Source organism: Lates calcarifer, unplaced genomic scaffold, assembly GCF_001640805.2.
Source record: "Lates calcarifer isolate ASB-BC8 unplaced genomic scaffold, TLL_Latcal_v3 _unitig_1273_quiver_1485, whole genome shotgun sequence".
In the NCBI taxonomy this organism is placed as follows: domain Eukaryota; kingdom Metazoa; phylum Chordata; class Actinopteri; family Centropomidae; genus Lates; species Lates calcarifer.
In genome coordinates this window covers 1-8644 of record NW_026115410.1, presented here as the reverse complement: position 1 = coordinate 8644, position 8644 = coordinate 1, and positions in this window count along the sequence as shown.

Below are 8644 nucleotides of genomic sequence, written 5' to 3'. Positions count from 1 at the left end.
GATGAACTGACACAGAGCAGAAAAAAGTTAGTTTAAAAGTTTAAATAATCACTAAAGTTATTTTCCAGATACTCAAAGTATTACAATGGAAAACACAGAGAAACAACACTCTGTAGAGAGATATTTGAAATGCTTCTCAGGGATTAAGTGCTGGGTTAATATATGCAAGCCCCCACAGGGATTTTAATAGTTTTATAATAGTTATATTTTGCATATATCAGACACCGCGAGCAAAAGACAGAGAGGGAGCAAGAGAGAGTGCATAACCTCACATAATCTACAATTAAAACACACACACAGACACACACAGACCCGCTAATCTCATCCTCAGAAGCGGGGGTGGCAATCTGATCTTTCCTTAGCTTCAGCGTTGCACTGAGGGGAGGGGAGGGTGAGGGTGAGGGTGAGGGTGAGGAGGGGGGGAGTGTGGAGGTCCCCAGAGGTGAAACTCTATTAGCAAGCAGCATGAAAGTCAATGGAAAGGACCCCAGTGTGCTCCAGTCCCCTGACAGTATTAATGTTTAATGATATCTAAAAAGGCTAATACTCACTCACCCTCCCTCCCACACACACACACACACACACACACACACACACACACACACACACACACACAGCCCTTTCTTTTGCTCTTATCCTCTCATTAAATATCCTCGCAATATCATCACCTCCTCAGATTAGAGCGCTGACCCCCGTCTCCTGCAGAAGGACTCGCCCTTCACTGATGGTGAACACATCTCTCTCTCTCTCTCTCTCACACACACACACACACTAATGATTAACACTGTATTTAAGATATGTTAAGAGGGGAGGCAGCAGAGCGCCGTATACTGTGTGAAATACAGACGCAGCTGATGAAAGTGCATTTGTTTAGAGTTAAACACAAGGACTTCTGAATTAATTATGTAAAAACTGTGTCTTGTTTCTGCTGGGGGGAGATTCATTTAAAATAATAATGGGCCACTGGTGGAGCTCCGCTCACAGGCACCAGCGGCAGCACTCAAAGATGTAAGTGAGGAGGAAATTACCTCCAGGAGGCCTGTTCAGGTGTAACCACAGGTCAGGTAACGCATGAAACCGTACACATTACTTATAAAAACAGGAAACTAAAGAGGCAGACATTCAAAATAGACTGTGTGTTATTCATGTGTGCAGGCAGAACACTCACCCAAACAAAGACACTAATGTAGATAAGTTATGGGAAGGAAGCTGGCAAAACGTAATGGGCATTTGTGCTGTGTGAGCAGCTTTCACTGGAAACCATCCCAGCAATCCCCCTGTGCATAACATTTCCTTATTTATCACTATGTGCCAGCAGACATCCTGTCAGTCAAAGGACGTTCCTAAAGCCTGCATTCATTTGCTGCAGAAAGCTGATGGTGACTGAATGTAACAGGTAACGGAAACGCTGGTGTGGACGAGTGTGTTAACATTTACATCACTGACAACACGAGATCCTCTCAATAAAGTCACTATCGACGCATTTCAGCAATTAATTCATCATTATAACTGATAAAAACAAAAGCCACAAATACAAGAAGTAAGTTCTGTCGACTGGTGACGGTCAGACGTTTGTTAAACAGCAAGAATCCTGCTCAAAGAGAAAATCCTTCTGTTTCCAAATTGTTAAATGTAAAAACATGAGCATGACATGAGACTGGACAAGTTCACACTCTGACCTGACGGTGGCGCCAGATGAAAAGTCAGACGATAACCAAAGTTCTGACTTTCATCTTGACCAGTGCAGGAACAGACGTCCTTTGTATGCATAGTGTAATGAAATAATTAGGTTGTAAACTTTGCTGTCCTTTAGTTCAGTCTTCAGCGAGTAAAACACATAATCAGCTTGACAGATGACAAGTGAAAACCTTCGCTCCCTGTTTACCTTGTTTTTACATTTAGTGAAACTGTGCTGCTGCTTTTTATATAAACATCTATAAAAAGATACAAGAAGGACTTCCAGTCCGACAGTGTTCACCCACTGTGGATGGAGAGATCCTGAAATACCCTCACCTTTCTAACTCCTTTTTGACTGCATCATGTTGTTGGGGGCATCACCTTAAAATGAAACTGAGAACAAGATAATAATTCATGATATTAAACTGAGATAAGTAATGTTTTGTCTGTGGAGAGTATCTGGGTCAGGGAGTTTTCTTTGTGAATCTTCTCTCTTTCAGAAGCTGCTTCGCTGCAGTGATTCAACAATCTTGTTTAAAATTATGCAATATACAGCAGCGCCACGCATGAAGCAGGACATTTAAAAACACAGGTGCACTCTCTTTCACACACACACACACACAGCAAGGACGCACACACTGACACATTCTCAAGGACACGCACACAAACACAAAAAAAAAAATAAATCAGAGGAAATGCTTATGCCTACAAACGCACTCAGGAGGGGCTGCACAGCACTTAAGTGGTCACTTTCACACACAAAGGCCAATCACAGGAGCTTAGCTGGCCCCATCAAGCTTTTTAGCAAATGCTGCTGTGCTGAAATTGCTTGTTTAGTTAACCCTGTGTGCCACTGAGAGAACTGTAGTTCCATCACTCAAGTCGGAGTTGTGGCAAATGGTTTGCTTTGAAGTGATTGTGTGCGGGATGACTAGGCCTTGTCATTTGTGAGGAGGGATTAGTTATGCTATGTTTAGTGGAGAGTGTGCATCAGCCTTTTTGACTGCTGCGTTTTAGGGATTTTTTTGCTTCAGAGGAGGTTTTTTTTTTTGGCCGAGAACTGACACCGAAAGAGAACAACACATGAAAACTTCTGCATCAAGCCCACTCCACAGCTGTCACACAATGGGAAATGCCGTCGTAGAGAGTTTGAGTTTCAGTAGCTGTGTCACGTCATCAAGTTTTCCCGTGCAGAAATTATAAAGATACCTTCAGGGTCTAGTCCGTGCGTGAGGTCTTGCGTGGTGCGTTCGGGTGTGACGCTGTTTTCGTGAACTGATCGCGTTCAGTCAATCAAACTCTGCTTCTATTCTCACGCTGTCTCACTGTTACAGAATCAGCAAACTTTTGTACCTGTTTATATGTAAAAAGAGATGAATGTGGACACTGCCCAGCTGCTGCAGTGCAAACAAACTGCACACGTCAACATCAAAACGTAAACTCTGATTTTGCGACTCTATAATTAATTAATTTGAAACAAGACACTTTTATTTCGTCATCCGACATATACATATCGTCATGTGATAGGGGGTTTGTTCATGCCAGCGATGCACTTTGGGCTTTAAGTGTGACTGAGCTTGTTTACATCCATCTCTGTGGCATGTGGCCCTCTTAATACATCCATCCATTATCTACAGCCACTTATCCTTTGCAGGGTCATGGCAACAGGCACCTGGTTACCTTTTTGTTTAATTAAATATTAGATGATTCATACTGCCACCCTGTTATCCATTACACATCTGTTTAGGACTAGGTCCATCTTTAAAGATGACTCAGAGTCTTAGTGGATCTCCTTGGTTACAGGAAGGAAAAAAAACTGTAAATATTACACAGAATTAAATCTCATTTATCACTTTTGATTTGCAGGGACACATTTATGAAAAAAATATCTGATTGAGACATTTAAATATATTATAATGTAATATAAATCTATTCAAAGTGACCATAAAGGGCCTTGGTTCAGGAGACACATACGACTGCCTCCATAGTTGAACACAAAGCATCAGTGTACGACTGATGGATGGCGGTTACACCATCCTCATTTAAACAGGGAGGTCAGTTTCATTTAGTCAGATATCCTCTCTTTGACCCCTTCACTGTGCATGTGGATTATATGCTCATGCATGCATGTGTGCAAGGCCATGTTGTTGTCGTTGCAGGGAAGGGCCAAAAAGCAATCGTTGAGGCTTCAGCTGGAAGTGGAATTGCCAGTTGTATATCTTGACGCTGGACATATTTATGCCCAGAGAGGCTCGCATTTCTGCCTGCTCATCACAGCTACTGTCGGGTAGTGAAGTGTGCTGCTGCTGCTGCTGCTATGTGCATGTGTTGATAAGACCAAGTGCATGTGTTTACTGTAAACTGCAGGTAGTGAACGCCTCTCTGCATCCTGTGTGAAGATGTGTTTCTGCTTCTGACCAGTGTCAGGAATGTCATTATAGGTCATGTTATACAGAGTTTACAATCTAAATAATGCAAATGAACCATTTGATATGATACTACATTGTACACTACAAATGTAAGAGCAAAAAATCTACACCAAGCCAAACCTGGAAAAAATATTTAAATACACAATTAAATTGATGTAGCTTAGCAATCGTGAATGTACAATTCACACGCTGAAGTGGTGTGCATGTGTTTTCGTAAAAGCAATCCTCTATATTTAACGAGCGTGGGGTGTTTTTGTCTGGTTTGGTTTTTTATCGCAACTCTAACTTTGGTTTTTCAGGTACGAAACTATAGATCAGTTAAAAAGACTTAAAAACCAGCGTTCATCTCTGATGTCCAGCCAGGAAACTGGCAGAAATATCAAGAATTACAAAGAGATGCTTGTAATTCATTATCCACACATTCACTGCTGGTAGCTGCTGATCAGAACCAATCAGGAAGCAAATGTGCGTTTCCAAAAGTCTTAAGTTCTGCCAATCCAAATCACAACGCAACCCAGACCCATAGCAGACGTAAACATAGCAACAGTGACGCCTTTTAAAACCAGGCTAACATTAACAGCTCTTTCCTGTCCTTTACTTGATATGGGGAAGTTTACAATCCTGCAACCTCAGCCATTTGTTAATCTTGATCTTCCTGGTCAAAGCTCAGCAGCTAAACAATAACTCCGATCTTCTACTACCAGCTCTATTCTGCAGCTCTGTTTCCACATCCTTTACACAACTCACTGAATTACTAATTAACAATTTTAAAACAAGTCTGCTAGAAACATTAAAGTCAGCTAAAGACAGCGTTTGAAACCAGCTCATGGCTGACAGATGTAGCAACAGTAACAAGGGGGAACAAGCAGAAAAGACAAAAAACAATGCTTAAGTTAAATAAAGTTTCTTCAAACCTTAAGGCCAGTGAAAAGCTCTGCCAAGAGGAGGAGATGGAGGAAAGTCCCCACAGAAAAAGCTGATTCTGAGGCTCAGCTCGTCTAAAAGAATCAGCAGAGGCTTTCCACAGTCTGCACCAACCAAACCATAAGAGACGAGTACTGACCGCTGGACACCATCTACAAAAACTGAGAGACTACACAGAGGGCGACCACACGGCCATTAAGTCTGGTGCACTCAGACAAATGTGGCAACATCAGACTGCCTCTCCTATACTGCACCATGCTTTATTCATTATGTTTTCAATTACCTTGCCTTGGTATCGGTGACAGGTTTTAATTTTGATGGGAAAAAAAAACCATACGCTGCCACAGAAGCAGTAAATTATGTGAGAGCATGTCACAGCCTGAGGGAAAAACCAGGAGAACGACACATCAAACTGTAGAGAACTCGGTTTTCTTCTAAGGTTCAAATACTCCTACATCCACAGGTCATCCTTTATATATTTCTCAGTGATTACGCTGCAACTGTCTTTTTATTCCAATCATTTCATTACAGTGTAGAACAGGAACATGTACACTGTGGAAGCTGAACCCTTAGATGTGAAAATGGGATGCTGAATACAGGCCAAGTCAATCTGCACAAAGGACAAATGCAGAGATAAATATATGAGCAAACTGAGGCCTGTCAGGATAATTTTATGGGCTGTTACGTTGCTGTGTTTGATAAATTACATTTCACACTGGTTATTCAAATCGGTTCATCTTTTGTGACATCTGTGTGAATGAGCACTGAGGCTCTTTTGAATAATAATCATACATTTTCTCAGACACAGTGAATGAGGTTTTGTTTGTATTCTTCTGACCTACTGACACTTCTCTAATCACTTTTATCAACCAGGTCAAAGACGATTACCCAAAAAATTTAAAATAAAACTGTTTGGTCTTGGATTATCGTATAGGACCGATCTGTAGGAAGGATTCCCTCCCCGTCTCTGCTGCTGTAAATCCTGGTTTAAAAGTGAGTGCAGTATCTCCTGCTAACAGTCGGGGGTCACCCACAGCTTGTTGTTGTTTGTAGCTGCACAGAGGACTCTGGTCTTATCAGCTCCCACATGCAACTTGTTCAATAAATAAGTTTCACCACCAATTCAGTCCTGGATCAGCAGTCAATCAGGGCCCTGCTAAATCAATTTTATGAGCACTTGTTAGATTTACAGTCACAGGTTTGTTTTCAGACTGGCATGTTATAAAAAAAGTTCTGTTCTGTTTCTGTTTATTCACAGCTTACCATCTGTTTCTGAATGTTGATACTAGAACAGAACTGTTGTTGCTCTTCAACCAAATAACTGCAGGTACACAAAATAAGCCTCAAGGGAAAGAGTTTTTCTTGTTTTCAGTGACAAGTAAAAAGACATCATTAGAACTTTTTCCACATTATCACTCTAATTACAGTATACTCCTGTGTTCTGTTCAGTAAATTTCCTGTTTTTGTCAATGGAGTCTGGTACTGATGTACAGTGGTGCTTTGGAATTGGTGCAATAATGTGCAAGCAAACAAATGGTGCAACTGTCCAGGTCAAAGTTAGTCCATTAAAGTCCATTAATCAATACCAGACTCCATTGAAAAAAGCAGTGATTTTACCAAGCAGAGCAGAGGAGCTGCTGGAATACCACTGCTTCCTGTTAGTCATCTGTCAGTCTGTTTTACTGTGTGAAGAAGTAATCGGATCCTTTACATGAGTAAAAGTACAGAGGCAGTGGTATTCCAGCAGCTCCTGTGCTCTGCTCTGTAAAATTCTTGTTTTTGTCAATGGAGTCTGGTAGTAATATATAGTGATGTTTCTGGTTAAACTAAAAGGATCTTCCTCTTTAATAAACAGCTCCAAACCCAGGGTTGAAAATATTTATTTCTGAAATAATTATCCTTTAACTTATTCATTAGTGCCATAGGAGTAAAACTAATGGATTTCCTGCTACAGTCCTGCATACGTCTGTAGAGGGGAAGAAGAAGCCCGGTGTTCGTATATTTCTGTTTACATGGAAGTGGATTTCTATAATGTGCCTTATTAAGTTGTCCACTGAGCCCTAATTCTATACAAATACACAGTCAGCCAAATATTTTTCATACATCATGAGACATGGACCCTTATGTGCATGGAAGTTGCACAGCTGTTTTTTCCCCTTACTGGTACAATTTTCTCTGCAGATGGAAAGTGCCAGCTTTGATAAATCTGATAAATTACCAGTTGTAAACTGTTGACCAGTCGATTTTTCTGACAGGCTGTTTCACCTGAATTTCTCCTTCCTATAAAGATGTACTGCAAATGGGGCTTGATTGCTCCCCAAGGTGGTGAGTTACAGATTTAATGATGTTTAACTCACTCAGCTTTCTTCTCCCTCATGTGAATTTTCTCATGTTATTGTTGTTGCACTGATCTTCAACACACAGACATGTATCTGCAATAAGCTATAATAAGAGTGGTGATGTATCTCTCTCCTGTTGAGAATAAAAACGTAATGAATCAAATTAATGGACAGCAGCAGTAAGAGTTGCGCTGGTATTGGGCAGGAGGTGGGGAACACCCTGGACAGGTACAGTAAGAACTAATTTTTACCTTCACAAAAACGCTAAGTACACAAAATTGTCTTTCTACCCCCTGCGGTGCTCTGACCCTGCAGCTGAGAACCCTTCTGCTAATTTGTAGATATAATCTGATATTAAAAAAAGGACTTTGATCTAACCACATTAATGGGGTCAGTGGCTGAGAGGACCTTTTGACAGCAGTGCTACTCGGATGTAAATGCAGATGAATGGAGCTACACATCAAAGGTTAAAATCGTCCAAATCCCTAAAACCTTCAGGCTGCTCACTGCAACAATGGACAGATATCAGAAGGGTTAATGTGCAGATACAAATACTGCAGTCACCCGGTTTGTGGAGACCTCAGTGTGTCACTGTTACAGACCACTGGCCAGCCATGTGTGTGATACGTGGGCTTAATGTGTGTGTCTGTTTCTTATACATATATATCTGTCAAGGGAAGCCTAATATCCTGCCGTCGTTAAGCAGCATTTGAACATCTTCACAGCCTTCAGCACTTAACGTGGAGACGGCACCGAAACGCTTTGATGTTCCAGCCTTTAACCACTTAATCCCAAAGAGGAAGGAAAAATTAAGAACTCTCCTACATTTGAATTTGGTTTTGTAGTTTTTCCACCATTGCACACACACACACATCACATTATTTATTGACATATAGCATATCCCAGGCTTGACATCCATGCATATTTTATTTATCCCATGGATAATTCAGAGGGCTTTCCTACGAATTTACAGAGATCATTTTAACCCTTTCAAAATAAACACACGGAAACTCCCCAAACAACTGCAGTTACAAGGTTTCATGCAGCCAGAGCAACATGCCTGCATGTGGTGAAATGATCGCGGGGGGTAATCATGATGTCATACAGCTCCCTCTCGCAGAACGACGAACGCGAATTAGCCGACGGATCAAGTTCCGTCAAATCTGTGTGCGTGGAGATCGCACCATGCTGGTTAAATAATCTGCTTCCACTTCTGATTCGCCTGCAGGGAAACAGATTGTGGCTCATCTCACGAGGAGCGGCACAAAATGTCAA